Below are 21,119 nucleotides of genomic sequence, written 5' to 3'. Positions count from 1 at the left end.
TTATTTGCTTAGTTTGTTTGCTTTTGTTTTTGTTTTCTTAGGTTCAGTTGTTGATAGTTGTCAGTTTGTTGTCATTTTTCTGTTCATAGTTTTGGTCTTCTTTTTCTTAGGTAAGTCCTTTTAACATTTCATATAATAATGGCTGAGTGATGATGAACTCCTTTAACTTGACCTTATCTGGGAAGCACTTTATCTGCCCTTCCATTCCAAATGATAGCTCTGCTGGATAGAGTAATCGTGCATGTAGGTCCTTGCCTTTCATGACTTTGAATACGTCTTTCCAGTCCCTTCTTGCCTGCAAGGTTTCTTTTGAGAAATCAGCTAATAGTCTTATGGGAACTCCTCTGTAGGTAACTGTCTCCTTTCCTCTTGCTGCTTTTAAGATTTTCTCCTTATCTTTAATCTTGGGTAATGTAATTATGATGTGCCTTGGTGTGCTTCCTTGGGTCCAGCTTCTTTGGGACTCTCTGAGCTTCCTGGATCTCCTGGAAGTCTATTTCCTTGGTCAGATTGGGGAAGTTCTCCTTCATTATTTTTTCAAATGAGTTTTCAATTTCTTGCTCTTCCTCTTCTCCTTTTGGCATCCCTATGATCGAGGTGTTGGAATGTTTAAAGTTCTCCCAAAGGTTTCTAAGCCTGTCCTAATTTTTCTGAATTCTTATTTCTACATTCTGTTCTAGTTGAGTATTTACCTCTTCCTTCTGCTCCCCATTGTTGATTTGAGTCCTCGTTACCATCCCTTTACTGTTGGTTCCCTGTATATTTTTCTTGATTTCACTTTGTGTATCCTTTACTTTTTCCTCCATTTTGCAACCACACTGATTCAGTGAGCATCCCGGTTACCAGTGTTTTGAACTGTGCATCCGATATGTTGGCTATCTGTTCATCGCTTAGTTCTATTTTTGGAGCTTTGAAGTGTTCTTTCATTTGGGCCACATTTCATTGTCTCAGTGGGCCTGTTACACTGGGAGGGGCAGAGCCTTAGGTATTCTCCAGGGCAGAGCCACCCAGGTTGCTGCATTGTGGCGCTGGACCTGGGGGAGGGGCCAGAGAGGCTTGCTCAGCCTCTGTTGGATTTCACTTACTTCCCCTGCTATCCACAAGCAAATTGGGCCGTCTGATGCTGATTTCTAGGTGGGAAGGTTTGTGTACATTCTAGGACCCTGTGGGTCTCCAAAGAACACACCTGTGAGGCTGGGAGTCTCTCCCACTGCCACAACCCCAATATGATTTTACAGCCAGAGGTTTTGAGGCTTTATTTTCCTGCACTGGAACCCTGGGCTATGCAGTCTGCCTTACTGCCCTGTTGTTCCTCCTGGTTTATCCACACACAAATGTGGAACCACCAATTGCACTCTCATCCACCCAGTCCTCCAGCCATCGCCTTGACTGCATCTTCTCTGTCCATATCCATCCCTCTTACCTGTCTGGATGAATGTTTCTTCTTTAACAGCTTGGTTGTCAGACTTCCATACAGTTCAATTTTCTGGCAGCTCTGGTTGTTTTTTTGTTTTAAAATTTGTTGTTGTCCTTCTTTAGGTTGGGTGAAGAAGTAAAGTGTATCTACCTACACCTCCATCTTGGCTGGAAGTCTTAGCACCTCTTTTTCAGATGTGTGTATGTGTATTGTGTATTTGCATGAATATGCACAGGCATGTACCATTTCCTCCTGTGGTCCCAGAAGCTACTGCAATTAACTAGTGGGGATTAGCTGAGGGTTTGAGGCTTTGTCACTTCCAGGATCCTTCAGCCAAGATTTTCTCTCCAGGTCCAACCTCATCAGCTTTGCAAGGAATTCATACTTCATCCTTTAGTTTGCCAACCACATGATCTAATAGGCACAAATGTCAGTCAAGTCTTAACCCTATCACGCAGGCTGCAGGAGGCCTTGATTGTCTTCTGGTAGCATCCTCAGGCTAAAAAAAGAGCCTGTTACAGTGAACAAATCACTATCTGTACTTTACTCTGAAGCTCTTGCACAACCAATACATTCAAGTTCTAACCTTGATATTTCAAATACAGGGTGGACATTCTTAAATCTTTCTTCTATAGGTGTGCATAAGCCATGACCTCTGAGTCATTCAGTGTCCAGTTACTGGCCTCCGAGGCCTCTTCTTCATCCTTGTACTGATCTAACTCCCCCTTCTGCCTAGGTTGCAACAGTTTTCTTTCTTAGCATGATGTTATTCTATGTAATGATGTGTGGTATTATGTTTTCTTTTTCTTTTTAATTTGATGTGAAACTGCTAAAAGGTAAGAATCTACAGATGGGCTTCTGGAAATTCATATTAAAAAAAAAGAAGGCCCTTCCATCTTTATGATCAGTCACAAAAACTTTGATGATATCATCCAGCACAGAACCCTGTCCTTGTTGTGTATTCTAACGCGTGTTTAATACACTAATTATACACACTTAGTGTGGGGCCCAAGCCCTGAGCTAGTGCTGTAATTATTGTAGTAGTCACAGATTCTCACCTAGATTCACACCATCAATAGACACCTATAGTATAAATATTTTGAGAATTTAATTAGATAAATATTTTTTAATTAAGATATGTCACAGATTCAACTATTGTGATGAAAAAGGATATCTTATTAGAATGCAAAAACTTTGAGTTGTTCCATTGATTTCTTCAAAGTTTGACATACTTGACTACAATTAAACATTTTGAATCTCTCCTCCATAAATTTTGATTCTTTGAAAAGTACCTGGGGTTCCTGGGTATATCACTGCAGTATTCAATTAATAAAGCCACATTCTTTTAAAGTACTAACCACATGAAGCTTGAAAATTTCCCCAAATTGGCAATGCCATTTTGAAGTGGTTCTGGGCAATGCCATTTTGAAGTGGTTCTTTTGCTTTATGCTGCGCATTTTAAATAATGTAGACGTTGTGATTTAGTTTGACTTTGATATCTGTTTCATAAAAAATACTAGCACCAATGTCACCTCCTTTGAGAAGCCCATTTTAATTCATTCCTTTGAATTCACATGGCACCCTGTCTTCTGGTGCTAGCCCTATTTGGTCACATCTCCTTCTTGGCCTCTACATTGTAAACACTTCTTATAAAGAAACTTCTGTGAAGCTTCCTTTGATCCTCACAGGCCCAGCTCAGCTTGATTCATGACAAGCCTTCAACAAATGCCAATAAAAGTAAAGAACAGTCAAATGCATAGAATAAACAGAAAGTAAATCTGTCTCCTCAGCTTTCCCCTACATTTTGGGGAAAGCACACATTCTTCTGGGGACTCTGTTGTGCTCTAGTCCTGATTGGTTTCTGTGTTGTGGACTCCACTCTCCTTACGGTCAAGCAGATGTCCAGACCCAGTGGGATTAACACTAGAAGATGGGGTAGAGTTTGCAAAAAAGTACAACTATATATACACCAAATTCATGATTAAAAGGCAAGAAGCACACATTTAGTAAGATGTCCTACTGTGTCACAGGTAAAAACAGGCCATACCAAAAATATTTGTTGCACTGCAGAATTATTTAAAGTGTTATTATTGTAGACCATTTGTTTCCTAAAAAGATCATTTAACATTGTTCAACTCATTCCCAAGAGAAAGGAGCAGGGAGTTGGAACTTGTTTCAAAGCAAGAAAGGAATGGAGGTGGCTTTAAATTCTGCATTAAATCTAAATTCTGGTTAAAAGCACACAACTTTACCCTTTAGTAGATATTAGTCACAGCCACACTTTAAGGGCAGGGTAAAATCTACTTGCCTGAAGGAAAACGAGTTAAGTAGAGAAATGAAGCAAAATAAAATACAACCAAACTTTTTTCTCTTTTTGGAAAGAGATAGACTTCAAAATCAGAATGTGCCAAATGCCTCCTCTTTCTTCTTGAAAAGCCCTCGGAGTAAGAAGCAAGACTAAGACAGTTGCTCTCAAGGATGTGCAACTTACCGTTTTTCAGGAGGAAAATTAAACAAAAATGATACAAGTGGAAAATAAAGAGAATGCTCTACTTGGTGGGGGGCGGGGCAGGGAGTCTGTATGAGCGTTTTTATTTCATTGACGGTGTGGAGTTGCATACCTACAAATAAGGCACTGTTGGTTGGGTCTAGGAAAGAGAGGGCCTTTCCTGATCTCGAGGAGGGAGAAGATAAAGCAAAGGCCTTGGAACCTGGCTTTAGTGAAAGGCGACCCCCGGTCCATTGACCCTGCTGGTGTTCAGAAGAAAGGCCCTAGGAGATTCCTACTGGCACCTAAACGAGGGTCCTGCCAGAATGTGTGAGGGACTCAGGAACATCCCAAAAGGGCTGCTGGGCTCAGAGGGCAGTGCCAGACACTGTAGCTGAGTGATGTCAGGGAATGGGTGACTTCCTGAGGGTGGGAGACGTCTCCCTTCTTTTGGACTTCTCCTCAGGCACCTCCATGAGGTGAAAACTCCATCACCCGGGATGGAGGGGAGTCTGCGAGTCTAGCAGAACCCCTTCACGGTTCCAAGCCTCAGCGGGGCACACAGTCTCCCTTTATCACCCGTCTCAATTTCAGAGACCCGCAGAGCATCTAACAGCAGCTCTGGGCTCCCGGAGACTGCAAATCTCTTCGGTATTTGCGAGAGCCTTGGTGAAAGCTTCCTTGCTTTCTCGTGCACATCGCTCTAGCTTCTCTTCTTGGATTCTCACCTGTCTCCTCCCACAGATGGCGGGGGGGGGGGGGGGAAGGTCACGTATGTTTGGAAAAATATGTAGGTCAGTGTAACATTCCCTGTACTGGAGAGGAGGTTGCGGGGGAGGGGAAGGAGAGGCAGAGTGGAGCTCCAGTGTGTGCTGCTGGCCAAGGCCCCACGTGCCTTTGCCAGGGAAGGGGGCACTTAACCGGGTCCTTTCCATCCTTGACCCATTTTCTAGACCAGCTGTATTCGCCTTGAAAGAAACACCGATCATTTCTCCCCAGTAGCGAATGCGATCCTCCCAGAGCAGTAGTCACCGGCGTCCCTGACCGACCCCCCGACCTGCCCCCTTTCCTTCCCGCCCCTGCTTGAGAGATTATAGTGATCCGTGAGGAGACTCATCCTGTGACCTACCTCGGGCCCTGTTCACAGACCTGCACAGCTTGGAGGGGAGGACAAACATGTGCTCTCCCAAACGCACAGGACAGAAGGGTGGCAGCGGCCAGGCGACGGTTTGCACTAGGCAGGGGAGGAAGATTCCTTGCTACTCTCAACGACAACATGAGCAGGCCCTCGGTTGGCAGCCCCGCATCCCCTTGGCTGCCCTTTCAGCCAAGTTCGTTTCTAAGCATGCCCCCCTCCCCCAACCCCCACCCCTCTGTCCTGCTCCCCAAGCCAGACCCCGCTGCGTATCCCGGCCAGCCTGGAGGAGGCAACGAGGTCGCGGCGCGTGCGGGGTCTGAACCGCCCGGGAAGCTGAGGTCGGGGGTCCGCCTGCCTATCGGAGCGCAGGGAGTGAGCCCAGGCTGGATGGAGGCGGGGAGAGACAAGGCCGGCGGCGGCCGCGGGAGCGGAGGGAAGGGGGAGGAGGAGAGGGAGGTAGAGAGGGAAGGAGGAGGGGAAGGAGGAAGAGGCGGTGGCAGCCATCAGAGGGCTCTGCGGCGGAAGAGTTTGCCGCAAGAGCAGCCTGCCTTCCTCAGGCACCGAGAGACCAGCGCGGCGACGGTGCGGGATTGGCGACTGCCTAGCTCGGAGACCCCCCGGCCGCAGCGGCGCCAGGGGCAGGAGCTGTGCCTCCCGCCGCCGCCCGAGAGCAGCTAGCCGTGTCCGCTCCGGCTCCGGCTCGGCTCAGGCTCCCGGAGGCGGAGGCAGCGGCGGCGGCGGGAGGTGCGTATCCTCGGCCCAGTCCGCGCCGGGCCTTGCTTGGCCACCCCGGCCGGCTCCGAGGTAAGAGGCTGTGCCCAGGGCCTCGAGGGACTCAGGGCCAGAGGACGTGTGCGCGGGCTTCGGAGACTCGGTCACCTGTTCGCTAGTGGAGTGGACGCTCGGGTCCGAGAGGGGCTCTGGGACGTGGGCTCCTAACTCCGCCGCCGGGACATTTAGTTATGCAGCAGTGGCGGGGCTGGTGGGCTGCGTATGCGTGTCGCTGTAGGAGGCAGGAGACTAGACACCTCGGTCCTCAGACGTGGAGGTGCTCAAAGGGGTACCATCGGGGTGGATGGAGGCCGTGCGCGGGGCGCAACCTTGAGGGTGACTCACTGGTTCCCTGGGCCGCATCGCGCGCCCTTCCGAAGCGTGGGGAACCGGGTACCCCCAGCGACTGGTGCGTGCGTCCCGGGCCCGCAGTGTCTCTGGGATCTTCGGTCGGAACTGGTTCCGGGCCGCGTTGGGTGCCGAGTCTTCTCCCTGGTCGCTTAGAGGACGCGTAGCCTGGCTCGTTACGTCGTCTTACCACCCGGGGCTCCTCAGGTTAGATGCCAGCGTGTCGTTTTGTTGGGAGGTGTGCCCCCTCCCGGAGCGAGGAGGGAAGCTCACTTTTGACCTTTCTAAAGAGCAGCGCTGGTTCGGTAACCAGGGGTTAGGGACCAGTACCAAGAAGCTAAGAGTAAAACCAACCCGGGTCCTCTGCCACTCTTTAAACTGCTCAAGGTAAGAAAGTTTGTTTTCAGCTTTGTGATTCATAAGTAATTAGTAGCCAATGTTGTTGATTAAGCAAGAGGGAAACCTTAAAAATACATATACACTTCCAGAAAGTCTAAAAACTCGCTAGATTGTATCCACGAAGCTTTTACTTTGCAAGTTAAAAGCCCTGGAGTTCAACAGGAGTTAGAAGTGGGTCCCAGAGGCTAGAGTTGCGCGCGTTTGGTCTTTAGTACCTGCAGCTTTGGTTTCCGGCCCCAAATTCATAAAATTGGTTGGTCTGTATCTTTACAGGTGACATACTGAGTAGTTACTAAATTAACTTGGAGAAGAACTGGTCATTCTTGATCACTTAGAACCCCAATCTTCTCTTTCTTAGTAGGAGGGTTCCCCACCCCCGTTTGGACTTCCCAATTAACTCTGAAGTAGTTCCTGGCAAAGTTCACCATCCATCTCTGTCTATGTCGTTCTTAGTCCCTGAACAGTGAATTGACCAACAAATCCAGGTTTGCATTAAAATAGACTGCCTTCCTCGGTAGGCTCTACCATTCCACTACTAAGATTTCCTTAGAAAAAAAGTTTGCCCCAAATAACCCCAAAGTGTATTTTAAAGTAATCTTGAAATAAATACAATGTTTAAAAGGGTCATTCTGACTTGGCCCCCTGCTTGCAAAAGCATAAATAAATCAGTGCTTCATTTTACACAGCTAAACCAGGACCCATAGAAGTATTGGCATGTCTCAGTAGTCTAATTAAAGGTTTAGTTAAAAATAAAGAGCACAAGGTAAAGACATTCAATAACTGTCTTTCATCTCACAGAGAGATGTAGAGTGTGGCTTTTAAAAGACTTGTAAATGTGCTGCTTTTAGCCATTTTCTTCTTGGCAATGGATGCTTCTATTTATTTGCTGATCTGTCCCACTGTGTGCAAATGTAGAATCAGTGTCATTCTCATTACTCCCAGAGTGATTCCTGTGGAGGTGAAAGAAGGGAATACATTCTGGAGAAAATATGTTACTAATAAAATGTTAATCCCCAAAGAGTTAAACAAGCCATGAAAATCCCAAGTGAGGCTTTACTAATTAGTGTGATGAAAAATTTCCTGATAGGAGAATGTTCAGATAGTGACTAAAAAATTCACCTTTATTTAGAAAATAACAATTGTTTTTAAGCTTATTTGGTTTTTTTTGTAAGTGTTTGGGCCTCTTCCCTAGTCCCAGCTGTTTTATGATGAAAATGATAAAAAAGATGAAAATGGTAAAAGGTGACCCACATCACCTAATGAGTAATTGTTATGAAGTTGAATTCATCATTTTTATTGTTTGAACAGTCTTTCTTAATTCTTGGTAATCTTTATTGCTGGCTCTTAATGCTGTCACTTGTTTTTAGGTTTAGAATTCAAAATTAATGATTTTTTTCAGATTAAAATGATAATGGTGCTTATACATTTTTGTGTTGCCATATCTATATGTTAATCTTTTCAAAGTCTTGCTTTTGCACCTTAAAAGCTCAAAGAGCTAAGTCTTTTTTCTTAATTTTTAAAACAAGTATGTATTTTGTTCTTTACATGAAAAGTCAGTTTTTCATTGTGATCTGGACATGGATTTTCCCATGCTGATCCCATGTACACCTACACATTTCCTAGGAGATGTCAGATTGGGAGGTGTTGAAAATAGCCCTGTGACTCAGTATTGGATGCTTTATGCCAATGGTTTTAATTGGCTGCATCATAGAAGCATTTAATTGAATTTCATATTTAAATAGTGGAAATGATACTTCATGCATTATTTACTTACAGAAACATTCAATTAGCATGTTTTCGACCTTCAGTAGCAAAGATAGGAGGTCAGGGATTGCAACCTTCATATTCTCATAGTATCTCCCCCTGGGAGACCTTGTTCATAATAGATGCTCAATAAGTAGATGTAGAAAATGAGCTGAATTTTCACTAAGAGTAAGCCAAATGTTAATAGGTTACTTAATTATGAGTAATTCTAGTTTGATGATGATTAATAGTACCTGAGAACACTAAATAAGCTTATTAAATGTGAACATATGTTTAAAAGGGGATTTTTCTAATATAGCTTTTAGCTAAAGCACTAGTTACTGTTTCTTACCTGAATTCTTCAAGATTAGGGATCTTAGGGAATGTTTCTCCCCAGAGACCCTTTGAAATTCTTTGGGTCATAAAGCAATGTGTGGTTTTCATTTTATGATTCAGAATAGAAACAAGACAGTTTATGTTCTGCACTGAAAATAAAAAGTGTATTAAAGAAGCCAGAGGGAGCGGACCATCATGTCTCAAACTGTACAGTACCCATGGCTACCTAGGGACCTGCTTAGATGCAAATGCTGACTCAGCAGAACTGGATTGTGACCCCAGATTCTGCATTTCTGACAAGGTCTCAGGTGATTCTGATGTTTCAACACACTAGCGAGGTTCTGGAGTACACTTAATTTAATCCATCATGTGTTTCCTGAGCATTTATCTATGCAGTAGGCCTAGTTAATAGAATAATAAAGAGCATGGGACCTCCCTGCCCTCAAGGAGTTGACAGATGAGGAAAGAGGGAGAGATTCTTTCTAGACTGAAAAGGAGGTCCTGGGATGCCATTTTATAGGGCAGAGGCCAAGGAGGGGCCCAGGAAAGGGCACTTTCTGGTCAGAATCCCACACTGCTGACCATGACCTCTAATCTTCTTTGAATGGAAAGCTTCGTGACAGCTATTGTGTGACTGGAGCAACTTATGTAACCTCGAGCCTCAGTGTCCTGCTAAAAAAAAATAGCTTGAATAATGGTTACCTTGCTAATAGGCAAGTAGGAAGGAAAGGTTCCTAAGATACTTTTCTGTGTAATTCACCAATTTACAGATTCAATATGGTTAACCAACAAACCTAAGGCCAGCAGGAGAGAACAGGGCTAGGGCTGGAGGGCCAGCCGCTATAGAAGTTAATCAGATGCAAATTAGAATCATTTTCAAGAGCACACACATCTCCGCTCTTCTCGTGCAGTGCCCTGGCTTCTAGTTAGCATTGGTGATACCCCTGCTGGTTATATATTTACCTGAGTCTGTTCCTGATACTTATACTGTAGGTTCTGTTGATCAAGACCAGCTGGTGGTTGTGGCAATCAAGCACTCCTTAAAAGTATGATGTAGAGGGCAGAGCAGGGACCACTCCTCTCTGAGGGGCATTGGTACATTCCCTGGGAGGGCACTTTTAAGGATTAAGGCCATCAATCAGTCCTTTTCAGTTTAGCATCACTTACTTGAAATTAGTGTCAGGTGTATTGGAACTCACCAGGGACATTTTGTACTTCATGCTCTGAGATGATTATTTCCTCCTGACATCTGGGGAAGATGGGTGTTGCAGGCAGTGGTCTTTTTCACCCTGATCTTAAGAAGGCTAATCTGAGTTGCCCTTAAAATAATTCAGCAACATTGCTCATTTTATGTATATAATTTTAGAGTTCCATTTATGTTATATATATCTGTGTGTGTGTGTGTGTGTGTGTGTGTGTGTGTGTATGAGGTGGAAGAGTGGGCTTTGATCCCACAGAGCCCATCCCGGGATTGTCATGAGTGGGGGGAAATAAAATGAGTCGTCCCAGAAAACTTCTCTGTTTGCCAGGAGAAGGGAAATGGCTCTTCCCTCTAGTGGAGAAGCAGCCCGAGCCCCTTTTTCCAAAGGCTTTTATTGAAAGACATATCAATGGGGCTAGGTAATAGGAATGTACAGGTGATCTCATTACATCACTATGTTAATGTTCACAGAGAATAGATGATGTTGAAGAAAACAAATGGCAGGAACACACTTGGGTCCATTCACATGGGTCCAAGACAAGATGAGTAAACATGAGAACATAAACATAAAGGTGCCACAGGGTTTAGCGTCAGGATCTGTGAATAATGTACATTTCCTTCCCAGCCTGAGCTGGTTATCATAGCTTTTGAGTGAAAAACAGCATACTTCAAGGTATTTACTGCTAGGCCTGATTCCCCCAGGAATTGCCAGATCCAGTGTAGGGCTGTCTCCAGTATCATTTCAAGCCTGAGCCAGGCAGGGGGAGGGCGAGGCTGCCAGGAAATAAGGGGACTTCTTTCAGATAGAATGAGGACCCCAGCCATAGCAAAGCCAAGGGGTGAGGGTCTTTTGCCTTTTCTTTGTGTCCTCCAAGTTTTTCTCTGATGCCCATTGTGCCTGTGCCTGTGCCTGTCTTAGGTTGCCCCTTCTATGGAGGGGTCTTACTCATCATTGACTAACCAGCCATCCTTCAGGACCAAGCAGGGTGATGTGAAGGAAGCAGGGGCTGCACCCCTGCCAGGACAGGTTTTGTCTCCTCAGTGGCCTATTTTCCCAAGGCCTCCTTGCTCAGCTCCAGCCTTAGGGCCCTCTCGCCTGTTGGTGAGGCTACAGTCCCTGAAACCAGAGGGGGAGTTTATATATATATATATATTTTTTTTTTTTTTTTTTTTTATATATTTTTTATATATATATATGGAGAGAGAATATATTATTCACAAAGATTTCTCTGCTGCCACTCCTGCTCCAAGTACCCCCCTCATCCTCCAAATAAACCTTGAAAGCCATGGCAATTGGATGTGTGGGGAAAGGAAAAATGGAGGAATGATTGGAGCCAGGGCAGGCCTGGGGATGTGGTAACAAGGGAGGGAAAGAGGGCATGGAGCCTGGAGTCCCCAGAATGGAGCTCAGAGAAGTGGCGGGGCAAGAGGGTGGGAGGTGGGACTAGGGACAAAACTGTATGGCCTTTGCTCCTTTGCTGAAAGCCTTTGGAGGGTTACATATGTTTCCAGATCACTGGAAATCATTGCACTCTAGTGGATACAAGCCCATAGAAAGAAAAGCAGGTTCACAGCTGAGCAGCATGATTCTTCCAGACTCTTCTGAACCAAAAATGGTGCTGCACAATTTCAGGAGGGTTATTTTTGCCTCTTGAAAGTCAAAATATTGAGAACAGGAGAACATTTTAAAAATCAATACTTTTCTGTTAAAAATTAGTTAATTTTGAGAAAATACAAAAAAGAATGAAGAAAATGAAGATTTCACATAATCTCAAGGTGTAGTTCCTTTAAGTCCTTTTCCTATGCTTTTAAATGTTTTTTATGCCAGGCTTTAAAAAATCAATATAATCTTGTAAAAAATTTAAATAATGCAGAACCATTTCTAATAAAAAGAACAAGATCCCCTTTACCCTCTGTGGCCTCTTTAGTTATCATCCTTCTTTTTCTGCCTGGTAGAAACCTGATTTTGCTCAGGAGTCCACCATCCTCCACATGTCTCAAAGTAAATCCTGATTGGCCAAGCAACCCTGGTGGGCCTGCTGCCTCTGCCATTGGACCTTGCCCTCTCTAATAAAAAATGAGGGTAGACTATTAGGCAGCTTACCTGAGAAGCAGGTAAAGGACCCACATGTTCTTTTCTTCTCCTGAATACATCGTGCCAGTAAGTGGGGAACCAGAGTCAGCTAGGCCAGGTCCCAGCTAAGCTGCCAAAAAATGCAGAGGTGAAAAATGGGACCTCCACTGTGCCCTATACCTTCTGAATTACGCAATGAGAAGTCTCTGCGTTGGCACGTTTGTAACATTCTGAAAACTTCCTGGCTACTTAAAGCAGGTCAAGTTAGATTTTCTCTTAGTTTTAGACAAAAGCATCCTGATGAACCTCACAGCTCTCTACCCTCCTCAGGAGGTAAAATACTGTGAGCCATGGGGGTACATTCAGCTACTCATTTTTTGGTGCATTTACATATAGACCCATATGTGTAGATTTTCTTTTTAAACAAACTGAACTCATTCTATGCATATTATTTAGTGACTCTTTTTAATGGTATGAGATTTTAGAGGAGGGGTCATTTATTATATTTACTTCATTCTTGAGGTAATTTCACAGGCTTGAAGTAATACTGTTTGTTGCTTTTAACATGATCATAAGCATTTTCCCACATCATTAAACATTCCATGTAAACATAATTTTAACGGCTATGTAGTAGTTCATGGTAATCATTTTTGGAGTGTTTCTGTGGCTGTGAGGATGCAAACAAAGATATTTGAAATGGAAGCTCTCTGAAAACTGAATAACCTTCATCAGTCTTGCATAATCTAAAAAGAGCCCTTCAAATGGTAATAGGAGAAACACACCCACATTGGTCTGTGTCCAAGAAAACTCTGAAGTGACAATAGTTCACTCTTCGCCATCCAGCCAGATGACAGGCTGCTCCCAGCATTTCAGAGAAGCTTTGTTGCTCCCAGGATCCATAGAGTTTACACTCTCACAGACATTCGTTCTATGAATATACAGGAGTCACTTAAGAAAATGCTTTGTGCGTTGCATGATATATAGGTGAAATGTGAAATGTTCCAGTTTTGCTAATGAAGACAGGAAAGCAAATGGGATAGATGAAACTCATAAGAAATGCTAATCACCCTTTGGGAACGTGCACACTTGAAAATCACTGCTTTCATGCCTAGATCTCCAGGTTATTCTTATGTTTCCCCACTCCTGAATATAAATGCATGGCACAGAGACACTCATCACAAGATGTCCTCCCATATGAAAGGAAAAGGCCAAAGGACAGAAGAAAAAAGCTTCTTGGAGGAAATGGAGACCACTCAAAAAAAAAATACCTTGAAAACAAAATACTATCGGGCTTCCTGGAGATGTCATGAGGGATAAGATGAAACATAGCTTCTTGGACTTTGTGTGTGCACAAAGCATCCTAAATATTCTGACAGGAGTGGAAATTATTAGTCACTAAATATACACAAAAACTTGACAGGTCACAGAGGACACTTTGAGACCACCAACAAATAAGGAAGACCTCCATTTTTATAAACTTTTATGAATGCCTATATTTTGGCATGTAAACAGGCACATTTTTTGTCCTTAATTCACAGAAGAAAATCTGAAGTTTCAAGGAAGTACTCAGGGACCAGTAATACCACTTCAAGACTGGTACCTAATCATTGGTCTTCTTCAGGGACCTACAATCCTTTGGGGGAAGTTTTACTAATAGTCCAGAAGGATTCAGTATTATATTATAGAAAGAATTTAGTAGGATACAGAAAAGTTCAGTATTTTTTCAGTTTCAGAAGTAAATGGTTTTGATTTTCCACTGTTCTGTTTTGCTGCAGCATGACAGTTGCACACATCCCAGTGTGAGCCACCAGCTTACTGTTCACAGGGTGAGGGAGAGTGTAGACGGTGCTTTGTAGCCAGAGAAGATTTTTGAAGAGATGGTTTGGGTGAGGAGGTAGGTTGAAGAGGAACCCCTCATGCAGCTACCTTGATCCAGTATTTTTGCCACACCAACATCTTCATTTGTGCTATCTATGAAAGACATGGCCTACAGTGTTGTCCTCAGTTACTGCACCAGATGCCTGTTTCCCTGGTGATCTTGATCTAATAAATCTATGAGGAAAACTTGAAAACCCAGTTTCAGTGTGTGTTTGTGGTGGGATGAAGGTAGATGGGTTTTATTGAATGTATCCAACAATAGTTTCTCTGTAGCTCTGGAATATCAGTTCATCTAAAGACTAAAAGGAGATTACTCTTGACCTTGCCAAGGCTTCCTTCATGGTCAGTGAGGGTTTTGTTTTCATGGTATTTCCTCCCTTCTCCTTCATAGAAATTGTGAGAGAAATCCACTCACAGCAAATTCATGTGGCAATGGTGTAGAGGTTTTCTCTCTCAAAAGTAAGAGAATGTGTTTCTATTTCTAATTATACAGAACCCTTGGCTGATGATAGCCTCCCAGATTTATGGCTCAAGACAGACTGATTTCATTGAGGTAAGAAAGCCTTTTATATTTGAGCTTCTTCTGGGACCTTCCCTCAGCATTCCCACTTTTGGCCTCTGTCTCTCAGCTCCCTACTCAGACAGTGGCAAGGTGGCCTCATCCCACCTGCTCCTGTGATCACAGAAGCACTCATCACATTGTCATCCACAGTTTCCAACTCACTCTCACACGCTAGGTTTACCAACAGGGAGTGGCATCTCATTAAAAAATCCCCACTCTTTGACTGTTGTCTTTACTTTCATTTGATTCAGAAAGGCCCCACTTTTGGAGATGGTGTCCAGGGAAAACAAAGGATCCCTCGATTTAAAGTTAAAGGTAGCTTCGAAGAAAACAGACACCTCCCCTGCGTTACACATTTCATCCCCGACTTTTCCACCATATCAGGTTTGTAATCTTAACTCATTTTCACCTTCTTTGTCATCACTCATCCCCAGCAATCTGACTCTTAACTTCCAGTGCCCCAAGTCCTTGGCTTGCTCTCCAGGGAGCAATAGGGTGTTTCTTGGCAGGGCTCCTCTCTCTGACAGTTTAGTCTTGGACACAGATGCCAGAATCCTCACCCTGGTCAACACGTGTGGGTATTCCTCTCATGAGGGAGTATAGGCTCAGTCTGGGCAGGTGAACCCCACATACCCCTAGCACTTCATGCTGGGCAGGCACGGTGCTCCCGTTGTTCTGTAGAAGGAATGAGAGAGCTATGCTGTTTCCTGGCTGCCAAACAACAGATAGGATCTACTCAACTGTGTCTAAGGAAACACAACAGCACCCTGCTTCTTCCACAAGGGCTCTTGGACAACTTGTGTGTGCTCCCAGGTGGAGACAGTGCTTCAGTCCTCCTTATCTCCTGATTTCTTTAAAAATCTGCTCCAAATACTAAACTGGGAGGTTTTCCTGACTATATCCACCTTCCTCAGCCAGGGCCAGCTGCAGGGTAGCACAACTCCAGGGGTGCTGCTCCCCTGTGCCCATGAAAACAGCCATGTCTTAACAGTGAGGTGGTAGACTCCAGTTTGTGCCACAGTTATTGACACATGTGCTGTTTGGTATATGTGGACTTACACAGTGGAAATATCTGTAACTCTTCTGACCCTACAGTGGGTTTCTTCTTCCTTCAATTTCTCATGCTTGGACTAGTGGCATTCTCTAAACACATAGCAAGAAAGTCTCAGCTAACCAGCTTCAGAGATATTTATTAACCCCTTTCTGGCAAAGACCTGGGGAATAGTGGGGGTGCCTAATAAAGGGGATGTAATGCTTAAGTTAAAAAAGAAAGTTTCTTTTGAGTTCTCAGTTTCTGTGAAGTCATGCTGAATTTGCATGAATATAGCTGTTCACAGTGGTCAGCTGTCTAACTTCTACTTTGGTACAAAATCCAATTTCCATCTTACCCTGTGTCACTGGATCTCTGTTCATTAGCCAAGTCTCATCCCTAGTTTATGATGCCTAGGGTGGTATTGTCAGGATGAACTTCTGCAAGGCTATGCTAGTGTTTCTAACAGCTTGCATCTGGCAGCTCTTCTATATATTGCAACCTGTTGATATGGGCCACCCATAAAAAATTCAGCCTTTTCCTTGGGTGTGGAAACAACTCAAATTTGGTGTGCCCATTTAAGCTGGCCTCTACAAGGAAGAGGCTATGTGTGAAAGGACTTGTATTTGGGGCAGAATCATTATTCTGTTCCTTGCCATCTTTTACCAGCTAACCTGCTTTTCAAAATGGTTTATTTTGCTGTAATAGGACGTTAAATCAAGACACTCCTTCTCTCTCCCTTCATTTTCCCTGCTGTCAGGTCTATCTTTCTTCAGCTGAGCACAACAGAGAAGCCACATGAAAGATGGGGCTAGGTATGACCATGTTTTCGAGACATCATTTCCCCAAGCCTCATCTTTGCCTTGGAGCCTAGAAAACCAGCAGGTGAATTCTTTACGAAAGAATTCATCTCCTAGAAGTCACCCAGGTTTCACCTGATTGTCACCTACCACACACAAGCATACCTCAGTGCTCAGTGTATATAAAGGGGGTAAGGTATTTTAAGACTTGGGTGACAGGCTTCTTTCTCTAAGCTGTTGCTCCTTGGTTTGATTCCTGAGAAGGTATCTACCAAGCATTTTGCTGGACTTAGGAAGGATAGTTCAGAAAACCCCAAACCTGCCTCCCCTGCCAGCTTTGGGTAACTGTGGGCAGAGGTGCTGGGCGTCTCTTGTGGGTAGAGCCCTGTCAGGTCAGTTCTTTGTCTATATTCCTGCTCCCATCATTTATGGAAACAGAAGCAAAATCCCAAATAAACATCAGTAAGAAATCTTGGTCTGTCCTATGGTTGACATATGTAGGCACACACCAAATCAAATGTGTTCTAGCCATTTGCTCAGATTTGTAACACACCCACACCTAAGAGGTAAGCTGAGCTATCCAGTGCCTCCTCAGAATGAGTTTATTACACTGAACTGAGAAATTTCTATTTTTTTCCAGAATCCTTTAATCACATCTATTTGAATTATTCTGATAACCTTCTTTTCTGAATTATCCTTGGCTATATATTGTCTCAGAGAAGTTCTAAAAACTGATTTAGGAAGGTTTTTTGGCTATGGCAAGTTCAACTCAGGCAATGTTATGCCTGGACAATGATGATAGGGGATGGTGGGGCTGGGATTACCAACCATGAATTAATACAGTCTGGAGTTAATTAAAGGCGTACTGTGTTGTTACCAAAGGGACAGGCTAGACCAAGTAAATTCCTTCTTTGTCAGTTCTATACATACAAAATTTTTGGCATCTTGGTTTCAATGCTTCCCTGGTTCTTTGGTGTTGCATTTTACTCCTCCCATGAAGGCAAGTCCCAGGCCACAGAGTAGTGTCAGGGGGAAGAGGTATACAGGGTTGGGAGGAATGGTTCACCTCAATTTTTCCAGATAGGGAAAAGTTTGGTGGGAAATATGAAAACTTTGGAAACAACATGAGATGAGGTCTATAAATTGTGAAATGTGGTGCTTTTGTCAGTTCTGGGGAAGACTTTTCAGGGTCCAGAATTAAAACCAAGAATACTGTTGAGCATTTTAGAGCGGGCATTGTGAAAGTTGTCTTGTAAGTTATGAGGGAGCCAAGTGCAATGCCATATGGCCCATTTCTGGGTAGCGCAGAAAGACAAAGTTACTCTTTTTCTAAAGAGGATCTGCATTTGTTCTGCTCTGTACCTGAGTACTATCAACCTGAAAGCACTTCAGATTCTCCCTTAAGGATTTTCAAACCACACAGATGGAGTTTGGGCCAGATAACTGTGCAAGGACCATCTTACGGTCATGACTGTTTAAGGAAGATTATTTGTCTCCTTAGGATTAATAAAAGCAAGTTCCTTCCTATGCCTTCTGTGTGGGCAGGCTTACTTCTCATTTGCATTTATAGTGAGATCTGAGCTTTATGCAAGGATCTCCTATTGGTCTCCCTACCATGTACAGGGTTTATCTCTTTCCTTTGCCTTATCTCGTACAGCATCATATCAAAGTTTAAGGTCACCATATCAAAGCTTAAGGTCACCATATCAAAGCTTAAGGTCACATCCTGGGAGAGCCTACCTTCATACTGTGTACTCCCAAGATGCCCACTCCACTCTGTGTTTGGCCTGTATAGACTCCTTATATTCTTATCAGCTCAGCAGATTTCTATTCTCTTATCTTTAATTTTAAGTTTACTCAGCATGAGATTGTCCAAATATCTGGAATTAGAACCACATGCAGTTAATAAGTGTTCTGCATTGTGATGATCAAGGGGCCCCTCTTGTCTCTAGCAAACACTAACTTCTCTGTTCAATTCCTCAACCCAAGGATGGTATAGGTGGGCCTCATCTTCTTCCATGTCCTTTGCAGTGCAACACATACCACTAGCCAGCACTATAGTGAGTGGGGCTATATGGATATCAACATCTGTGGTTGATATCCATATATCAACCACATGTGGGGATTAATACTGATGCTTCATACCCATCCAGGTGACAGTTCCTGAAAGGGGTGGGCCCTTCCCTTTGTGCCTCTGAACTGAGCTGTGTGGCCTTTAGTGGTACCTTGGACTTTGGGAGAGTTGGGTCCTGTGTCATTTAGGCCGAAGATCAATGACTGCTGGTCTCTTTGTCACTGCTGCTCTGGCAGCCTGTGTCAGGTGGGTCTGGTGTCCTGCCGCACTGCCCCAGCATCCTGTTTCTTCCAGCCCCATGCTCTGAGGTGTGGCTTGATAAGCTATGGCCTATGGGCTGCCTCTCACCCATAGCCTGTTTTTGTAAATAAAGTTTTATTGGAACACAGCCACTTCCATTCATATGTCTTTGGCTACTTTCACCCTGCAAATGACCCACAAAACTGAAAATATTTACTGTCTGTCATTTTACAGAAAGAGTTTGCCCACCTTCCTCTGAGGCCCTGCACTGGGCTGCTCTCCTCTCTTTCAACTTTCCTCTGGAGCACCTTGCATCAAGGCATCCTCTTCTCATATTGACACACATAACCTTACCAACTCCAGCCTGTTCCACTGACAGTTGCTGCCTGTCCTCAGCCTGGTGAGGATTGTCTTTGAGATACTAGAAATGCATAACTGCATGATAACAGATAGTTAGTAACCTGCCCAAGGAAACCCTCACTTAATTTAGTTAGATACTTATAATCCTCCTGCTCCATCGGAAACCTTCCACTACCCTAGGGTAGGTGTTCAATTCCAGACCATTTGGGGAAGGGCAGCTGTCTTCACTCCATCCATTTCACATTCACTGCAAATACACATTTTAAGCACTAGATATAATTTTGGCAATAAAACAACAGCAAACATGTAAAACATTTTTAGTAAAGTTAAATAGCACTTAAAGGCATCAGAGGAGCTCTCCTTTCAAAGCAATATCTGAGGAATGAAGGATTAATTAATTAATTATTACTAAAAACAATCACCAACAAGTATATCAGTTTTGTACAAGAGGATCATAAGCTGAAAGAACAAGGGCTGTTGATGGCATCATGGTCAGAAGTATGGACTGTGGAGCCAGACTGCTTAGGTGGGAATCCCCACTGTGACATAAACTACCTAGTGATTGTGTGTGGGTCACCTAGTCTCTCTGTGCCCCAGTATTCTTGTCTGGACAAAGGGACCATATGGTTCCCAACATGATGAAGTAAGAATAAAATGTTTTAAAGTACTTATAATGGTGCCTGACACCTAGGAAGCCTTCACATATTAGCCATTATCATATGTTATTGACTCCTTCTTACCTTGTGTTTCCTCACTGAGGCTATCTCTAAATTCCCGTTTTAAAAGAAATGGTTTCTAACACCAATTCAAATAAATCTATCCACCCCAATGTTCATAGCAGCACAATTTACAATAGCCAAGTGCTAGAAACAGCCTAGGTGCCCATCAGTAAATAAATGGATCAAAAAACTATGGTACATTTACACAGTGGAATAGTATGTAGCAGAAATAAAGAGGGAACTCCTTCCCTTCATCACAGCATGGATGGAATTGGATAGCATTATGCCAAGTGAAATAAGCCAGGCACTGAAATACAAATACCATATGATCTCACTTATAATTGGAACCTAATCAGTGAAATAAACAAGCAAGCAAAATAGAACTAGAGACATTGAAATAAAGAACAAACTGAAAGTAACCAGAGGGGAGATGGGAGGCGGTAACAGGAGAAAGAGGGGAAGGGTGGCCAAGGAACATGTATAAAGAACTCATGGACAAAGCCAAAGGAGGGTAGGATTGAGGGTGGGAGGTGGGGGTGGGTGGGGTGGGAGAGAGTTGCGGGGGAATGGGAACAACTGTACGTGAACAATAAAAAAAGAAATGGTTTCTAGAAACACCTGGAATCTAGTGGCCATCCCACTCGGCCTTCAGTGACTGTTTTGGTTCATGCTATTGCTAAATGCTGTGTGAGAAGCCTATAAAGGCTTATGAGTGTTCTCTTATCTTCCAGTGCTACTTAACCAAGGCTCTACTACTACCTCCAGGAAGCCGTACCTGATCCCTAACTCCCACCACCTTGGTGCTTCTGTGGCATTTTTTGATGATTTTTGTCTACTGAAACAGGGGCAGAGTGATTCATCTGTGTATCTGTTATGACTAACAGGTTATGTTCCAATAGGTGCCAAAGGCCTACTGGTTCAGTGCACAAAAAAATTAATGAACAAACAGATGCCAATTAAAATCTCTCTGAGAATACACATTGAAGATTCCTGTCTTAAGAATTTTTTAGTATGGCTTACTGTCTCAATACAATATTAAATTTCACAAGAATACAAGAATACTATGTATATCTCCCCTTTTTTACCCATCTCCAAATTGCAGAGTTAATGGAAATATGCACATGAAATAACACCGATAGTATATGCCAACTCAGCTGTATTGTCCCCTAAACCTCTGCTTTCCCTATTCTTTACATTTTGTTCTTCAAACATGATTTCACTTTTTAATGCCATATCTAAAAATATCTTTAGAATTATGATTTTATAAAATTTTTAGTTTTTTAATAATCCAGTAGGAATTCATTTGATGAGTGGGTTTGGCTTACAGAATAAGTAGGGCTGCTTACCTGTGCAAAGGATGGTGTAAAGTCAGAAATTCCATCCACCATACCTTATATAAGTGTTGTACCTGCTCTGTTACCTCTTGCTGGAACAGTTTAGAGCACTACCGGGCTTAAAAAGTCCTTAAGGACAGAAAATGGCTTCACCTTTCAGTGAACCTGAGATATAAGAGGGGTTTCTGGAAGCTTTTGCTCAAAGAG

The 21,119-nt window shown here is 43.5% G+C and overlaps 1 protein-coding gene across 1 annotated transcript in view; it reads left to right on the top strand.

Moving 5' to 3' along the window:
- The first annotated feature begins 5,532 nt into the window (after window positions 1-5,532).
- NPAS2 (neuronal PAS domain protein 2) overlaps window positions 5,533-21,119 on the top strand; it is a 179,676-nt gene continuing 164,089 nt past the window's right edge. The window contains exon 1 of the mRNA XM_054578030.1: window positions 5,533-5,847. The gene's annotated coding sequence lies outside the window, so the exon portion shown is untranslated. The remainder of the gene's footprint in view (window positions 5,848-21,119) is intronic.

The sequence above is a fragment of the Pteronotus mesoamericanus genome, unplaced genomic scaffold, assembly GCF_021234165.1.
Source record: "Pteronotus mesoamericanus isolate MK-2021 breed Mesoamerican mustached bat unplaced genomic scaffold, CSHL_Meso_final contig_48, whole genome shotgun sequence".
NCBI lineage: Eukaryota > Metazoa > Chordata > Mammalia > Chiroptera > Mormoopidae > Pteronotus > Pteronotus mesoamericanus.
Note: the sequence above shows the minus strand (reverse complement) of the source record. Positions and strands in the feature narration are given on the sequence as shown.